General features: G+C 37.6%; 1 pseudogene; it reads right to left on the bottom strand.

The window, feature by feature from the left end:
- Positions 1-14,340: 14,340 nt before the first annotated feature.
- On the bottom strand, positions 14,341-15,443 carry LOC126061108 (olfactory receptor 8D2-like; annotated as a pseudogene).
- Between the last annotated feature and the right edge of the window lie 4,307 nt (positions 15,444-19,750).

Here is a 19,750-nt window from a genome sequence, read left to right as displayed (position 1 = left end):
GTCCTGTTTCATTTTTTGCAAATGGATATCCAGTTACGCCACCACCATTTGTTTAAAAGACTGTCTTTTCCCCAATTAACTGACACTGGGCCTTTGTCAAATATCAGCTGCTCATATGTGGATGGATTCATATCTGGCTTCTCCATTCTGTTCCGTTGATCTGTGCCTGTTGTTGTACCGGTACCAGGCTATTTTGACTACTGTGGCTGTATAATAGGTTCTAAAATCAGGTAGAGTGAGACCTCCCACTTTCTTCTTCTTTTTCAGTAATGCCTTACTTATCCGGGGCTTCTTTCCCTTCCATATGAAGTTGGTGATTTGTTTCTCCATCACATTAAAAAATGTCATTGGAATTTGGATCAGAAGTTCAGTGTATGTATAGATGGCTTTTGGTAGAATAGACATTTTTACTATGTTAAGTCTTCTTATCCATGAACAAGGTATGTTTTTCCACTTAAGCAGGTCCCTTTTAGTTTCTTGTACTAGTACTTTGTAGTTTTCTTTGAATAGGTCTCTTACATCTTTGGTAAGATTTATTCCTAAGTATTTTATCTTCTTGGGGGCTACTGTGAATGCTATTGACTTGGTGATTTCCTTTTCAATGTTCTTTTTGTTGATGTAGAGGAATCCAAGTGATTTTTGTATGTTTATCTTATAACCTGAGACTCTGCCAAACTCTTCTATTAGTTTCAGTAGTTTTCTGGAGGATTCCTTATGTTTTTCTGTGTATAAGATCATGTAATCTGCAAATAGAGATAATTTTACTTCTTCCTTGCCAATCCAGATGCCCTTTATTTCTTTGTCTAGCCTAATTGCTCTGGCTAGGACTTCTAGCACAATGTTAAATAAGAGCAGTGATAAAGGGCATCCTTCTCTGGTTCCCGTTCTCAAGGGAAATGCTTTCAGGCTCTCTCCATTTAGAATGATGTTGGCTGTTGGCTTCGTATAAATGCCCTTTAATATGTTGAGGAATTTTCCTTCAATTCCTATTTTGCTGAGAGTTTTTATCATAAATGGGTGTTGGACTTTGTCAAACGCCTTTTCTGCATCAATTGATAATAAGATCATGTGGTTTTTGTCTTTTGTTTTATTTATATGGTGGATTATATTAATGTTTTTTGTAATATTAAACAAACCTTGAATACCTGGTATAAATCCTACTCGGTTGTGGTGGATTGCTTTTTTGATATGTTGTTGAATTCTATTGGCTAGAATTTCGTTGAGGATTTTTGCATCTATGTTCATGAGGGATATAGGTCTATAATTTTCTTTTTTTGTAATGTCTTTACCTGGTTTTGGTATCAGGGATATGGTGGCTTCATAGAATGAGTTAGGTAGTATTCGGTCATTTTCTATGCTTTGAAATGCCTCTAGTAGTAGTGGTGTTAACACTTCTCTGGAAGTTTGGTAGAACTCTGCAGTGAAGCTGTCTGGGCCAGGGCCTTTTTTTGTTGGGTGTTTTTTGATTACCTTTTCAATCTGTTTTTTGATATGGGTCTATTTATTTGTTCTACTTCTGATTGTGTTAGGTTAGGTAGGTGGTGTTTTTCTAGGAATTCATCCATTTCTTCTAGGTTTGCAAATTTTGTTAGAGTACAATTTTTGATAATAATCTGATATGATTCTTTTAATTTCAGGTGGGTCTGTTGTGATATGGCCCACCTAGTTTCTTATACGGCTTATTTGTTTCCTTTCCTGTATTTCTTTAGTCAGTCTGGCCAATGGTTTATCAATTGTGCTAATTTTTTTCAAAGAACCAGCTTTTGGCTTTGTTAATTCTTTCAATTGTTTTTCTGTTCTCTAATTCATTTAGTTCAGCTCTAATTTTTATTATTTGTTTTCTTCTGCTGCCTGATGGATTCTTTTGTTGCTCACTTTCTATTTGTTCAAGTTGTAGGTACCGTTCTCTGATTTTGGCTCTTTCTTCTTTTTGTATGTGTGCATTTATCAATATAAATTGACCTCTGAGCACTGCTTTTGCTGTGTCCCAGAGGTTTTGATAGGAATTGTTTTCATTTGTGTTGTATTCTATGAATTTCTTTATTCCCTCCTTAATGTCTTCTATAACCCAGTGTTTTTTGAGCAGGGTATTGTTCAGTTTCCAAGTATTCAATTTCTTTTCCCTGCTTTTTCTGTTATTGGTTTCCACTTTTATGGCCTTGTGGTCTGAGAAGATGCTTTGTAATATTCCAGTGTTTTAGATCCTAGAAAGTTTTGTTTTTTGACCTAATATGTGATCTATTGTAGAGAATGTTCCATGTGCGCTAGAAAAAAAAGTATACTTTGCTGCAGTTGGGTGGAGTGTTCTGTATAAGTCAATGAGGTCAAGTTGGTTGATTGTAGCAATTTGGTCTTCTATGTCTCTCTTGAGCTTCTCAGTGGAAGTCCTATCCAGAACCGAAAGTGGCGTGTTGAAGTCTCCTGCTATAATTGTGGAGGTGTCTATCTCACTTTTCAGTTCTGTTAAAGTTTGTTTTATGTATCTTGCAGCCCTGTCATTGGGTGCATAAATATTTAATATGGTTATATCTTCCTGGTCAATTGTCCCTTTAATCATTATGTAGTGTCTTTCTTTATCCTTTGTGGTGGATTTAAGTCTAAAGTCTATTTTGTCAGAAATTAATATTGCTACTCCTGCTCTTTTTTGTTTGTTGTTTGCTTGATATATTTTTTCCCATCCTTTGAGTTTAGTTTGTTTGTGTCTCTAAGTCTAAGGTGTGTCTCTAGTAGGAAGCATATAGACGGATCGTGTTTCTTTATCCAGTCTGAGACTCTCTGTCTTTTTATTGGTGCATTTAGTCCACTTACATTCAGTGTAATTACAGATAAGTATGTGTTTAGTGCCGTCATTTTGATGCCTTTTTGTGTGTTGTTAACAATTTCATTTTTCCACATACTTTTTTGCGCTGAGACTTTTTCTTTGTAAACTGTGTGTTCCTCATTTTCATAGTAGTCTAATTTATGTTTGCTGAGTCATTATGTTTTTCTTCATTTTTATTTTGAGTTATGGAATTGTTAAACCTCTTTGTGATTGCCTTAATATTTACTCCTATTTTTCTAAGTAAAAACCTAACTTATATCGTCCTATATTGCCTCGTTTTCCTCTCCATATTGCAGTTCTATGCCTCCTGTATTCAGTTCCTCTCTTTGATTATTGTGATCTTTTACATAATGACTTCAATGATTCCCCATTTTGAGCAATTTTTTCTTCTTAAAGTTAATCTTAATTTGTTTTTGTGATTTCCCTGTTTGAGTTGATATCAGGATGTCCTGTTCTGTGACCTTGTGTTGTGTTGGTATCTGATATTATTGATTTTCTGCCCAATTTCCTTTAGTATTTCTTGTAGCTTTGGTTTGGTTTTTGCAAATTCTCTAAGTTTGTGTTTATCTGTAAATGTTTTAATTTCACCTTCATATTTGAGAGAGAGTTTTGCTGAATATATGATCCTTGGCTGGCAGTTTTTCTCCTTCAGTGCTCCACATATGTCATCCCATTGCCTTCTTGCCTGCATGGTTTCTGCTGAGTACTCTGAAGTTATTCTTATTGCTTCTCCTTTGTAGGAGAGCTTTCTTTTATCCCTGGCTGCTTTTAAAATTTTCTCTTTCTCTTTGCTTTTGGCAAGTTTGATGATAATAAGTCTTGGTGATTTTCTTTTTGGGTCAGTCTTATACAGGGTTCGATAAGCATCTTGGATAGATATCCTTTCATCTTTCTTGATGTCAGGATGTTTTCTGCCAACACATCTTCAACTATTCTCTTTGTATTTTCTGTTATCCCTCCCTGTTCTGGAAGTCCAATTACGTGCAAGTTATTCTTCTTGATAAAGTCCCCCATGATTCTTAGGGTTTCTTCATTTTCTTACATTCTTTTTTCTGATTTTTCTTCAACGATATTGGTGTCAATAGCCTTAACCTCCAACTCCCCCACTCTGCATTCCAATTGATCGATTCTGCTCCTCTGACTTCCTATTGAGTTCTCTAATTCTGTAATTTTACTGTTAATCTTTTGGATTTCTGAATGCTGTCTCTCTATGGATTCTTGCAACTTATTAATTTTTCCACTATGTTCTTGACTAATCTTTTTGATTTCTTCAACTGCTATATCAGTGTGTTCCTTGGCTTTTTCTGTAGGTTGCCTTATTTCATTTCTGAGGTCATTCCTGATGTCTTGAAGCATTCTGTATATTATTTTTTTATATTCTGCATCTGGCAATTCCAGGATTGTATCTTCATTTGGGAAAAATTTTGATTCTTTAATTTGGGGATTTGTAGAAGCAATCATGGTCTGCTTCTTTATGTGGTTTGATATCTACTGCTGTCTCCGAGCCATCTATAAGGTATTGTAATGATTTATTTTATATTTGCTCACTGAGTCTTATCTTGTTTTGTTTTCTTTCAATATACCTAGATGGGCTACTAGATTGCGCTATCTTGATTTTTGTAGCCTTTGAATCACTTATGTCCTATTACCAGGTGGTTTGGGCTGTTACCAGGTACATATGCCTTAGAGTCCATTCACTATTCTTGAGTAGAATCTGATTTCAGGTTACCAATTGTGTGGTATAGACTGTCATCTATTAACTTAGAAGAGTAGTGGTGATATTTGGTGGGCCAGATTCTAGTAGCAGCAGAGGTTCACACTGTTGGGGGGGGTCAGGATGCTGACAGGCTTCCCCCAAGTGCCAGTGAGGTAGGTGTGTCTCTATTCCTAAAGCACTTTGGTGGGTGGGCTCTGCAGCTGTATGTTAGGCATTCAATGCATGTACCTCTACAGATTGGTAGGTGTTACTATCCTTAGACCCCTATGGCAGGAGGCTAGGTGATTTGGGTGGAGCTTCAACCCTTAGTTCCCTGTTGTGGGTGAGTGAGGGCTCTGTTTAATAGGTAGAGTTATCAGACCTGGAAAACTTGTCTTTCCAGTAATCTGCTAAAACAATTACAGTCAGATCACTATCAGAATTGCCTTTGCATTATAATAGCCACCTTGTTCTCTGTTGGGATGAACGCCCAAGACCCTGGATCATATGCTTGGCTGGAGCTGGTTCTGTAGTTTTAGTCCAATTTCAGGAAGTCAGGGAAGGATTTTTGGTCCCTGGGCTTTTTGTAGATTCTTCTCTCAGGCCAAGAGAATGGGTTAGGAAAAGACAAAAAAAAAAAAAAAAAAAACCCCACAGAGCACTTTACTCTCTGGTCCAGGAAATTCCAATGTTAATGAAGCCACCTGGGAGGAGGAGGGGAGGGATCAGATAGATAGGAGAGAGTAACACCCCAGAATATAGACAAAGTTACTTGTCTTGCTTGGTGATGACTGTTTTGTCTGAGATTCCCGAGGGGTGTGTAGCCTGTGTGCATTGGCTGGGTCGAGATTGTCCCCGAGGGTCAGGCCTGCGTCCCGTGCTTGTGCTGTCTCAGAAGCTGTAGTCAGCTCCTCTGCTCCCAGGCCAAAGCCTAGCGCTAACGTTTCCCAGCTGGGACACTGCACTCCAGGCTCCAAAACCAGTTGCTGCCTCCCGGTGACTTCTCCTCCTGTCAGCTGCATTGCTGTGCTGCCTGCCTGCACTGGCTGAGCTTCCCCTGAGGTCACTTTTGGGGACTAGGGCTGTGTCCCATGTTTGTGCCATCTCAGAAATCCGTGCTCAGATCCCCAGCACCCAGTCCAAAGCCCAGCACCAAGGTTTTCTGACTGGGATGCTGGCTTCAGCCTCTGAAAACAGTCACTGCTTCCCCGTGGTTGCTCATTCTCCCATTAGCCACATCAGTGTGCAGCCTGCTTATGCTGGCTGAGTCTCTGTCACTCAGGTCAACTCTTTAGATCTATGTTTGATGGTCAGGGTTCGTAGATTGTCATGTATGTGATCGATTCTCTTATTTTTCTGAGTCTTTGTTGCAAGAGGGATCTGAGGTAGCTTGTACCTAGTCAGCCGTCTTGGCCCCCTCCATGCAATGTGTGTTTTGATTTCTTGACTGCTGCTTCCATGGCTGTTGATTATGGATCCAAGTAAAATGAAATCCTTAACAACTTCAATCTTTTCTCCGTTTATCATGATGTTGCTCATTGGTCCAGTTGTGAGGATTTTTGTTTTCTTTGTGTTGAGGTGCAATCCATACTGAAGGTTATGGTCTTTGATGTTCATTTGTAAGTGCTTCAAGTCCTTTTCACTTTGAGGAAGCAAGGTTGTGTCATCTGCATAACAGAGGTTGTTAATGAGTCTTCCTCCAATCCTGATGCCCCGTTCTGCTTCATATAGTCCAGCTTCTTGTATTATTTGCTCAGCATACAGATTGAATAGATATGGTGAAAAAATACAACTATGACACACACCTTTCCTGACTTTAAACCAGTCAGTATCTCCTTGTTCTGTCAGAACAACTGCCTCTTGATCTATGTAAAGGTTCCTCATAAGTACAATTAAGTGTTCTGGAATTCCCATTCTTAGCAATGTTATCCATAATTTGCTATGATCCACACAGTTGAATGTCTTTGCATAGTTAATAAAACACAGGTAAACATCCTTCTGGTATTTTCCGCTTTCAGCCAGGATCCATCTGACATCAGCAATGATATCCCTGGTACCACGCCCTTTTCTGAAACCAGCCTGAATTTCTGGCAGTTTCCTGTTGATATACTGCTGCAGCCATTTTTTAATGCTCTAACAGCAAAATTTTGCTTGCATGTGAAATTAATGATATTGTTCTATAATTTCCACATTCGTTTGGATCACTTTTTGGGAATAGGCATAAATATGGATCTCTTCCAGTCAGTTGGCCAGGAAGCTGTCTCCCATATTTCTTGGCACAGACGAGTGAGCACCTCCAGCGCTGCATCTGTTTGTTGAAACATCTCAATTGATATTCCACCAATTCCTGGAGCCTTGTTTTTCGCCAATGCCTTCAGAGCAGCTTGGACTTCTTCCTTCAATACCATTGGTTCCTGATCATATGGAATACACAAAGGAATACACAGTCATTTTACCAAAAAGAATTAGTCAGTGTTCAACCATTTCAAGAGGTGGCATATGATCATGTGGAATGCACAGAGGAATACACAGAGTCATTATACCAAAAGAATTAGTCAATGTTCAACCGTTTCAAGAGGTGGCATATGATCAGGAACCCATGGTACTGAAGGAAGAAGTCCAAGCTGCTCTGAAGGCATTGGTGAAAAACAAGGCTCCATGAATTGATGGAATATCAATTGAGATGTTTCAACAAACAGATGCAGTGCCAGAGGTGCTCACTTGTCTGTGCCAAGGAACATGGAAGACAGCTGGCCAACTGACTGGAAGAGGTCCATATTTATGCCTAGTCTGAAAAAGTTGATGCAACCGAATGTGGAAATTATAGAACAATGTCATTGATATCACACACAAGCAAAATTTTGCTGAAGATCATTCATAAATGGCTGTAGCAGTATTTTGACAGGAAACTGTCAGAAATTCAGGCCAGTTTCAGAAGAGGACGTGGAAGCAGGGATATCATTGCTGATGTCAGATGGACTGTGGCTGAGAGCAGAGAATACCAGAAGGATGTTTACCTGTGTTTTATTGACTATGCAAAGGCATTTGACTGTGTGGATCATAGCAAATTATGGAAAACACTGCAAAGAATGGGAATTCCAGAACACTTACTTGTGCTCGTGAAGAACCTTTGCATAAATCAAGAGGCAGTTGTTCAGACAGAACAAGGGGATAGTGATTGGTTTAAGTCAGGAAAGGTGTGCATCATGGTTGTATTATTTCGCCATACCTATTCAATCTGTATGCTGAGCAAATAATACAAGAAGCTGGACTATATGAAGCAGAATGGGGCATCAGGATTGGAGGAAGACTCATTAACAACCTCTGTTATGCAGATGACACAACCTTGCTTCCTCAAAGTGAAGAGGACTTGAAGCACTTACTAATGAAGATCAAAAACCATAGCCTTCAGTATGGATTGCACCTCAACATAAAGAAAAGAAAAATCCTCACAACTGGACCAATGAGCAACATCATGATAAATGGAGAAAAGATTGAAGTTGTTAAGGATTTCATTTTACTTGGATCCATAATCAACAGCCATGGAAGCAGCAGTCAAGAAATCAAAAGAAACATTGCTTTGGGTAAAGGGACTTCTTTAAAGTGTTGAAGAACAAAGATGTCATGTTGAAGGCTAAGGTGTGCTTGACCCAAGCCATGGTATTTTTAGATGGCATCATATGCATGTGAAACCTGGACAATGAATAAGGAGACTGAAGAAGAATTGACACCTTTAATTGTAGTGTTGGCAAAGAATATTGAATATACCATGGACTGCCAAAACAATGAAGAAACCTGTCTTAGATGAACTGCAATCAGAGTGCTCCTTAGAAGAAAGGATGGGGAGACTACGCCTTACATACTTTGGACATGTTGTCAGGAGGGATCAGTCCCTGGAGAATGACATCATGCTTGGCAGAGTACAGAGTCAGTGGAAATGAAGAATTCCCTCAACAAGGTGGATTGACACAGTGGCTGCAACAATGAGCTCAAGCATAACAATGATTGTGAGGATGGCTCAGGACTGGACGGTGTTTCGTACCGTTGTGCACAGGGTCACTATGAGCCGGAACTGACTCAATGGCATCTAACAACAACAACACTCAGCATTATGCCTTTGAGACCTATTCAAGCTGTTGGATTTACCAACAGTCCACTCCTTTTTATCGCTAAGTAGGATTCATTTTATGGCTGTATCATGGTTTGTTCAACCATTGATCCTTTGAAGGACATTCGTGATATTTCCAGTTTTTGTCAACTATTTATAAAGCCGCTATGAATGTTTTTGTCCAGGTTTTTTTTTTTTTTTAACATACGTTTTCATTTCTCTGGGACAAATGCCCCGTAGTGCAATGGCTGAGCTGTTGTTAAACTTCTATTTCTGTGCTTATTAGTCATCAGTGAACCTTTTTTGTAAAATATATCTTCTCTTGTCTTTTTTAAATTTGTACTTTTAAAATATTACTTAGTTCTGAGAATACATGTATTCTATTGTCAGATATGTGTTTTTTATACATTTTCTCTCAGTCTGTAGCTTTTCTTTTCACCATCTTAACACGTCTTTCACAAAGCAAAAGTTTTTAGTTTTCCTTAAGTACTGTTTATTATTTTTTCTTATGGGTTGTGCTTGTCATATCATGTTTATGAACTCTCCCTAGCCTGAAATCTTAAAGAATTTTTCCTGTAATTCCCACTAAAAATTTTATCTTTTTATGTTTTTCATTTAAATCTATGGTACATTTTGAGTTAACTTTTGTATAACTTGTTAGGTTTAGGTTGAGATTAATTTTTTTACCCTATGGATTTCCTAATTCAATTGCTCTAGCACTTTTTTTTGGAAAGTCTATCCTCTCCCCATCTATTGCTTTTGCAAACAGATTCAATTTTTGCTTTATTCTGTGTCTACACAAAATTAATGTAATTATTAATTTGTTAGTGACAAAGACTGCCTTTAACTGTTTGTTTACTGTTTATGTGCTCTACTTGTCATAACTGTGTTTTCCGTTTCCGACTCCCTGTAGGTTAAGTGGACATTTTTTAGAATTCTATTTTATCTATACTTTTTTGTTTGTTTGTTTGTTTGGTATAGCTGTGTTCTTTTTCCATTTTTTTCTCTCCCTTTTTATTTCTGGAGATGCTTTTGATATTGCATTACATGTAGATATTTTATCACAATTTACTTGTGTTTCTCTTGACATTTTACCACTTGGAATTAAATGTAGAAACATTTTCTCCATTTAGATTTCTTTAACCTCCATCCTTTATATTTGTCTTAAGTATTGCATCTCCACAAATTAATTTTAACACCAGATAATATTATAATTTTTACTCTTAGCAACATAGTTTACAAAACTCAAATGGAAGAGAGTGTAATATTTATACATTGTTTTACTGTTTCTCTTGTTCTTCCCCCATTCCTGATGTTCCAAGTTTTCTTCTTTTATCATCTTCATTTTGCTGTAAGAACTCCCTTTAGCCATTCTTTTAGGGTAGGTCTGTTGGTGAGAAATTCTTTTATATGCCTTGGTCTGACAGTCTCTTGATATTCACTTCATTTCTGAAAGTGATTTTCATGGGGTATAGAATTTTAAGTTGACAGTTATTTTCTTTCAGAACTTGAAAATTGCAATGTTGCTTACTTCTGACAGCAATGGTTTCTGATGAGAAATGTGTGGTCCTTCAACTCGTTGGTGCTCTCTGAGTAATGTGTCATTTCTCTAATTGTCTTTAATAATTTCTCTCTGTCTTTAATTTCTGAAGTTTGACTATGATGTGTTTTGCTGTGGATCATTTGGGTTTAGAGTTCACTCAGCTTCTAGGATCTGTAAGTATAAACCTTTTGCTAAATTTGGAAAATAGTTTAGCCCCTATTTCTTTGACTATTTTTCTTCTTTCCTTCTGGGGCTTCAGTGATGCAAATGTTAGATCTTTTGGTGTTGTCCCACGGTACTCGTTGCTCTACTAATTTTTTGTGTTTTTCAGTCTATTTTCCCCGTGCCATTCAGATTGGCTAATTTCTCTTGATCTCTCTTCAAGTTCACTGATTATTTCCTCTCTTATCACCGTTCTTTTATCACCATGGACTCATTCTGCTATTGAGTCCATGCAACGAGTTTGCTAATGTCATAGAAAAGTGGATAAATATTACCCAGATATTGTCATTGTTGTGTTAAATTACAATTGCAATAAATGTTACAAGTAATAAGTTTAGGGTTCTATGAATTCATATGGTACAGGATGTGGTATATTTTGTTCCTAGGATTTTGGAAGCAAGTACATAAGTTACAGAACTTATGGAAAATAAAGAATCTAAACCCCAGAGATACATACAGACACCCAAGATTGACTGCAGAGCTATTTTGGAGCAGGCTAGTTCTGATCTCATAGATCCCAGGTCGATGATTTCTACTGATTCCTTTGAATGAAAAATCAAAACAATAGAAAGGGAGTATCAATACATTATTTCAATTTTATCTGTTGCTCCTGTTTTCAATATTGGTCCACCTTTTAAGTATGTAGCCTAGCTTTGGTCCCAATCTGCTTGCAGGAGAAGAGCTCCCTGTTGAATATAAAAGCTATTTGAATAATGTGTTTCTCTCAGAAATGTGTTTCTGTGTGTAATTGAGGCTATCATCATTCATTCATTAGCCACTCACCTCTCTTACTTCTCTTTATACCACTTGATCTCTTTATTGAAGTCTAGAATCATTTTAATTTACTTCTCAAATATAGTTTTTAAATTATATGTCCTGATATACAAATAAAATATACAAAACTATTTTAGCAAGAGAGACATGGCCATTACGTGTGGGCAAACATATGCACGAACACACCAGTTCCTCCCACAATCTTCAATATCGTTGGAAATTGCAGCTCTGTCATTCCAGTTGCTGAAGCCAATATCATCAGAGTTATTTTCCATTATTCTCTTTCTCTTACAACCCACATCCCATCCACCAACTAATAATAATGGCTACATGCTCAAAACACATCAAGACTCCCACCTCTTCTCACTGCCTCCTCTCTTCCCACCCGGGGACAAAGTCAATCTCATCTCTCACTTACTTATTTCCCTGTTTCCAGACACATTGGACCAGATTTAATTTGCAGTAGAGCAGAGTGGTTATATCCTCCTCTGTTTATTATTGTGAATAATTACAAATATTTAGAATAATTGCAAAATTAGAACAATGATCATTCACATATTCTTTACCTGGAGTCACAAAATATTAACATTTTGTAATATTTTTTTTCTCTCTCCACACCACACCACCTGTATAGGTCAGTGCATGTATTAACAAATATGTGCACTAACACATACACAAAAGCATATTCTTAGATACACATAGGCTGAACCATTTGAGAGATGGTTACAGATATCATGACACTTTATCCCTAAATACTTCAGGATATATTTCCTTAGAATGGAGACAGTCTTGTACATAACCAGTATACAATTATCAGACTCAGGAAATTTAACATTGATGCCATTGTATACTTTAATATATAATACACATTCAAATTACTCACTTGTCCCAATAATGTGTTACATTTTTCTAATCCAGAATTTAATCAGGTATGTCATTTAAGTTGTTATGTCCCTTTAATCTAACTTAACCTAGACTTATTCCTAGATGTTTTCTGTCTTTCATGACATTAGCATTCAAAACAACCATGGTTAGTTGTTTTACAGATTTCTTTCATTTTGGAGTTGTCTTATTCTTTGCCTATCATTAGATTCAAGTTAAACCTTTTTTTGCCCAGGTGGCTATGTAGGTGATATTGTATCCTTTTCTGAAAATCTCATCAGAAGACTCATGTTGTCAATATGTTGCCTTATTGATGGTTAGGTTTAATAACTTGTTTTAGATGGTTTTCACTGAATTTTATCGTTTTAAGGGCACCTATTTCGTACTTAAGTGCTACGGCTGCTAACCAAGAGGTCAGCAGGTCAAATCCACCAGAAGCTCCTTGGAAACTCTATGAGGCAGTTCTACTCTGTCCTATAGGGTTGCTATGAGTCAGAATCAACTTGACAGCAGTGGGTTTTGGTTTATTTCCCCTTTGTTATTAATAAGTAATAAGTACCATGATAATTTGAGAGTTTGTGCCTGCATTGTTCTTCTTCCCTAATACTTTTTTTAGTATGGACCCATGAATTCTTATAAGCCATTCCTAATATTCATTTTCATGCTCAGATTGTTGTAATTATGGCCAGTAAGAGTTCCTTCATAGGAAGCTAATTGTCCCTTTGACACATCTCTATAAGTCTTGAGTACTTACTTTATGGAATGTTAAGATGTTCCAGGCTCATCTTTAATTTTTCATGTCCCACTTTGGAATCTATAATTTTCCCATGAAGCTCTGTTTTCCTTTAGTGGGTAATGATATTTAGAAACCAAATACCACTGGGCAATGAATATTGTTTTTATTGCCTGAATTACATTATTTCTAGGACTTTTCAGTGAACAGAGACAGAATAGTTCTACTTTACATGAATAAGATCAAGTCACTTTTCTGTACAAACCCTCCAATGGCTTCCCTTTTCACTTGCAGTGACAATCAAAGCTGTTAAACTTTTGCATGAGGCCCAGCTATCCTCCCGGTATCACCATCTATCACTCTGCCCATGGCATATGTTCTGAGCACACTTCAGCTTTCTTCCTTAAACGTGACTAATGTACTCCTGCTTCAGAGATGGCATTTGCTCTTACCCTGCCTGAAATTTTCTTCTTTCAGACAATCACATAGTTTGAGCGTCACCTCCCACAGATTTCTATTCAAATATCAGCTTACTTAGCATCAGAGCTCTATGTTTAGAGAGGAAGCCTCTGTTCCCTAGCACCCCAGCCCTCTTCTCTGCTTCAGTTTATTCAATAGCAATTATAATCATTGTCTACATAAAATTTTCTTATTCATTTGTGATTACTTTTTACCCACAAGGGCAGAAATTTTTGTCTCGTTTTGTGCATTACTGTATCAACAGCATTTTGAGCAGTGTCTGGAACATAGTTGCCCAATAATTATTTATTGGATGTATGAATGAATTTTAAAGATGCAGTGAAGATCAGGGTTTATTCTGAATAACTAGAGACTAGATAGTAAATAATTAAGGTTATTCTTCTGGAGAAAGTAATCTTGAGACTTCACTTACAGGAAGAAATATTTGCCAAAGGATGCAACAAGGTGGCGGAAAAAAAGATGCTAAATAAAAAATTGCAATAAGCATTAAAAGTCATTTTGTCTCTTTCTGTTAGTCTCTACCTCAATCTTCACTCCATTTCAGACCTTCACAAGACAGATCTGATCTTCAACTGTCACAACAATGTCTGGAAATCTTATGAAGATACTATGTCTTGTTTACCAGAAATTAAATTTCCTTGAATTCTTTAAGAATTGTTCATTCCAGAACCCTGTTGTGTTTTAAAATGCAAATATTTCTGAGAAGATTTATGCATTTGCTCATTATTGGATCTCAAAATTTTATTCTATTTTCAATCAGAAGTTTTCACTTAAGAACAATTACACAAAGAAAATTATCTGAGGTAAAAGAAAAAAGAAAGAAAGAAAAAGGCCACATAAGCTTAGACCAGTAGGTGGGAAGAGAACAAGCTAGGAAGTAGGAAGCGTTTTCCATTAGTGACTAAGCAGTTAGGAAGAATGAAAGGTGTTGGAAGTAGGGGCACTAAAGAAGGAAATGAAGCTCTCCAAAATAAACAGTATAGACATTACAGTTTATATTATTATGGTTGGACTTGAAACTAGTCACTCTCACAATCATAAACAAAAGATAAGATAAAAGCTATTCTTAGCAGTGCTTTTTCTACATAGTCCTGGACAGTATCTCAACATTCAGAATTTCGGAGGGGACTTCTTTGACATCTTTGTTCCTAAAGCTGTACAATAGGGGATTAAACATGTGAATCACTGTGGTATAAAACATAGGGCCACCTTCTCCTGGGTTGTGTCACTGACAGATGGTGGTTTGAAATACATGAAAATTATGGAGCCATAGAAGTCTTCAACAGCTGCAAGGAGGGAGCTGCAGGTACGGAAGACTTTGGACCTACCTTCAGGTAAGTGGATGCATAGGGTGTTGGAAAAGATGAAGGTATAAGAGATGAAGATAGCTATAGAGCACATACGAATACTTTGAATGAAATCAGAATCATCACCAAAAGCTCCTTCACATAATTTCTTGAGCAAAAGCTATTCAGAAGAACGATGTCACAGAAGTAATGGTGAATGATATCGGTTCCACAGAAGGAATGACTAGGTATGTAGCTGGTGTCAACCAAAGCCCCAATAAAAACCCATTGCAGTCAAGTTCATTTGACTCATAGCGACAGTATAGGACAGTAGAACTACATCATAGAGTTTCCAAGGAGCACCTGGTGGATTCAACTGCCAACCTTTTGGTTAGCAGATTTAGCACTTACCTACTATACCACCAGGGTTTCCAATAGCCCCTACTTTATACACACCAGTGATGACCAGAAAACAGACTCTGTGGCACATGGTGACATTGTAGAGCAAGGGATTACAGATGGCCACATAACGGTCATATGCCATAGCTATCAACATGTAAGAGTCATCAGTACCAAAGAAGCAGAAGAAAAACAGCTAGGTTATATACTCAGGAAAGGAGGTGAAATTCTTCTCTGACATGAAGTTCACCGAAGTCTTGGGAATTATGACAGAAAAGTAGCAGAGATCTATGGAGGACAAGTTACTGAGAAAATAGTGCATGTGGGTGTGAAGCTGAGAACTGATCCTGGTTAAAAAAAAAAAACAAATCCAAGTTTCCTGCCATGGAGATGATGTAGTCAAGAGGAACAGGAAAAAGAGCGGGAGTTGGAGCCCTGGCTCATTTGTTAGCCCCTCAAGGACAAACTCAGTTATAGAAGAATGATTTCCTGTATCCATTCTTCTCCAAGATGTGATAAGTTGAGTTGTTTGGGAAAGAGATCGTCATCAGAAAAACATCATCATTTGATAAAAAGTAGTGGTCCAAGTTCTGATGAACGAAATAATTTCCAACTGAGACAGAATTTCAGAAGTCTGAACTAAGAGACTTAAAATCTACTTTTAATTGAAGTGTTTATCAAGATGATGATGCTTAGCTTGGCTTCAGTTTTTATTACTTTCAAGTGATTTTAGAAGTGATAATCATTATGTTTCCATAGAATGAGGTTTAGATTCTCTTATAAAAAAAGAAAAAAAAGTAAATAAAACCTCCTATTGTTCAGTCACTTTTAGAGACACTGCATGGAGTAGTTTTGTTGGTTTTCTACCTACAACAATTTGCTTTCTCTTCTGATGTCTTGGAAATTAACCCCTCCTTTAGGGCTTTTCCTCAAATGTCTCCTTTATGCTTTGGCATCTTTAATTTGTTAACTCAGCCCAGCATCCAAGCCACAGAGAGTGGTGATTCCCTCCAAATTTTCCACCTCCCTTTTGAGTTACTGGTTTTGGATTTGTACTTTCTTGGCTGTACCCATGTTATCATTCAGATATGAGAGGTGTTAAGCCATGCTGGAGACAATGGGAGGGCAATAACAGAAGGGGAAATTTTTTTCATACGCTAAAGAAACTGTGGTGGTGCAAATGGTTAAGAACTTGGCTACTAACCATAAGGTTGTGGTTTAAAACCACCAGGGGTTCCTTGGAAAACATGCCTGGCAATCTGCTTCTGAAAGATCACTGCCTTGAAAACATTGTGGAACAGTTTTACTCTGCCCACATGGGGTCGCTGTGAGTCATAATTGACTCAATTGCAGCTAACAACAACAACAATATATCATCAAGTAAAGAGCCCAGGTTTTGAAGTCAAATGAAATATATATATGTATATATTCATTTAATTTTCATAATAACCCTATGAAAGATTTCTTTTTTTACACTTTACATATTGACTGAGAGAGAAAGAAAAAGAGAGGTGTTAATTAAATACTTGCTCCAAATGTCAAATCTAACCTTGAAGACAATATTATTCTTTGTTTTATGAAAAAAAAAAAAAGAGTTGTCATCAAGTCATTCTGATTTATGGCGACCTCATGTGTGTCAGGGTAGAGCTATGCTCCATAAGGTTTTCAGTAGCTGATTTTTGGAAACAGATCACTAGACCTTTCTTCTAAAGTGCCTCTGGGTGGAAATGAACTACCATCCAACATTTTGGTTAATGAATTTATATAAATTTCTCAAGGTCACATATCATTGTGGCAAAACTCATACCATTGTCTAGTTGATTAAAAAAAAATACGCCCTACAAACCAATTTTTTTTCCTCTGAATCTGAACTTTCATGGAATTTTCTATATAGCCTTAGTTATTATGTTGTTTTTATTAATATTACTCTTAAATTATTTCCTTAATATTTTCTTCTTGTTTCCATAAGAGAGTATTATAGTAGTATATTGTAGATTTTGATACTCTATTGAGAGTATTCTACAGGCTGAAGTGAAAAGGAACCAGTGCAAGAGTAGACTGATAATTAGGGAGAGCAGTCAAGGGAAGAATCTCTAAAAAGGTGACATTTAATCTGAGTTTTGACTTGACCTGAATAAATGAGAGAGACAGCCATGCCCGACTCTGGGAAAAGGTTGTTCCAGGCAGAGGGAACATCCAGTGCAAATGCTGCGAGACAGAACACGCTTGGCATGCCTTGAAGGACGGCCAAGGGGCCAGTGTGGCAGCAATGGATAGAGCAAGGGGTGGAGTTCATGGGTAGAGCTAGGAACCAGAAGCATCCTTGGAAAAATTTGAATCTTATTTTAGATGAAAGGATCCCTGTAAAAGAAGCCCTGGTGGTTCAGTGGTTAAACTCTCGGCTGCTAACTGAAAGGTCAGCAGTTCAAATCCACCAGGTGCTCTGTGGGAGAAAGGTGTGGCAATCTGCTTCTGTAAAGATTACAGCTGTAAAAACTCTATGGGACAGTTCTACTCTGTCACATGGATTTGCTATAACTAGAAAATCTACCTAACAATTGGAGGTATTTTTCTGCTTTGCACATGTGAAGTTTAAGATGCCTGTGAGATAAATAGATATGTAGTATAGGAAATTGGATACCTGAGTCTGGAGTTCATGTAAGAGGTCTGGATGGGACATCATTTTCTGAGTCATCAGCACATATATGGAATTTAAAACCATAATGCTGAATGCATTCAACCATGCATGATATATGCAAAGACCTTATAACAGAGCTTGGTATATGGTACACTCTCAATAAATTTTTGGCATTATCATTTTGCCTATTACTACCAAAAATTGAACTGGACAGGATTTTTTTTATCCTCTTCTTGATATTTTTTCTATTCCTTATCACTTACTTACATCCTTGAAATGTCATAGTTTTATACAAATAATGCATGCCTTTTACATTTGTTTGCCAAATACGCTTTCCCCCCATGAGGTAATTTTGTAATACCTTTGTAATGCCTCCACTACGTTAAAATTTTTTACAGCAACAGTTAAAAAAAAAAAAAACTGCCATAGCAGCACTTACATAAATACCTCAAGGCGGGAGGGAAAATTTGGTAAACATATGTAGCAGCTACCCATCATTGTCAAAAAACTATAGGGTAGCTATGAGTCGGAATCGACTCAATGGCACTGGGTTTAGTTTTTGGTTTGGACAGTACTCTTCACTGCTGTATATCCAGGGCTTCTATCACAATGTATTGGAAGCATCTACTACATAATCTGATACCTAATGGAGACTCTGTTCTTATTTATTCTCTCGTCCTGAAAATTCTACCTACACGTTAACTTCCGCACATTACCTTCTTCTCATTTGTTCCTAATAACCAAATAAAGCAACATATGCAGAGAGACAAAATTATATTCCCTTTCAATTCTTTGCTTTTGTTTCACATTCTTCACATTTCTATCTTTTCTTATATAAAGTACCACAAATACAGGCAGGATTTAATTAAGTGCTATTTCTAATTTTCATATACTCAACAATATTAAAAAGCATATTCCTCTGTGGACTGTGACATTAACAAAAAATGGTTTGATCAAGGTAGAGCCAACATGGTGCTGTAGACAGAGCCACCATGCTGTCTCTCCACAGCAAAGACTCAAAACACTAAGTAAAACAGAGACAAACAACAATCCTGGAACCCTAAGCATCAAATGAAGAGATAAAGAGCCCAACCAAGCACCAAACGGAATAAGAAACTGACAGAAAACAGAGAGCAAGGAGAGATATGATCGTAGGTCCCCTGCGAGCTAACACAGCATGGGTTTGCCATCTTGGACGCTTGTCAGATCCCTGGAAAGAAACTTTATGGGGTTCCCAACGGAAGACAGAACACCCAGCAACCAGCAATACATGTTTTCCCACCCCCTACCTGTTCAGCCCCACCACTTCCTAGCAGGTCGAGGTCGCTGGGCCAGGAGGTGTTGGCTCCGTGCTGCTTGGAGTTTCCCTGTGCACAGAGTCTGGCTCCTTCAGTGACAATTCTTTTTTGCTGATATTGCTTTATTCAGCTTCCTTTGCTTTCTTCCCTGCCTCTCACCTCTTCCCCATTCCTTTCTCTTGAACAGCTAGCCCTGTGTGCCATCTATGCTTCTTCTTGACAGGCTGTGAAGTGCCAGTTGGCTGGGGAACTGCTTCCCCTGTCTGCACCACCACACTAGTGGAATCCCTGAGGGCATTTTCTTTGTTTTCTTTTTTCCTTTTTGTTTTTATTCATTTCTTGGTTTCTCGTCTCTCCCTACTTACCTTCTTTTCCTGTCTCCTGAATACCTGGTGTTGTGTGCCACCTCCAACCCTTTTAACCAGTCTGTACTGTGAGGTTTAGGAGCTACTTACCCAGTCCATGAGCTGAACTGGTGGGATTCCTGGGGGTCTTTCTTTTTTTTTTTTCATTTGTTATTATTTTTTACCTTTTTGTTTTTTCTTCATTTCTCAGTGTCTCATCTGTCTCTGCTTTCCTTTTTTCCTATCTCCTGAATTCCTGGTACTGTGTGCCATCTCTGCCCCTTCTAGACAGGCTGTGCCTCAAAGCCTGAGAGCCACTTCCGCTGTCACTGGTGGAATCCCTGGGGACATTTTTTTTTTTTATTTCATTGATATTTATTTTTTCTCTTTTTCTCTGTGTTTTTCTTCATTTCTTGGTTTCCTGTCTCTCCACTACAATGGCAGGTTCCCTCAGCACTTTTTATTTTTATTTTTTGTCTCCTGTTTCTCTCTCACCTCTCTCTTCTTTCCCATACCCAACTTAGCT

The sequence above is a fragment of the Elephas maximus genome, chromosome 17, assembly GCF_024166365.1.
Source record: "Elephas maximus indicus isolate mEleMax1 chromosome 17, mEleMax1 primary haplotype, whole genome shotgun sequence".
NCBI lineage: Eukaryota > Metazoa > Chordata > Mammalia > Proboscidea > Elephantidae > Elephas > Elephas maximus.
Note: the sequence above shows the minus strand (reverse complement) of the source record. Positions and strands in the feature narration are given on the sequence as shown.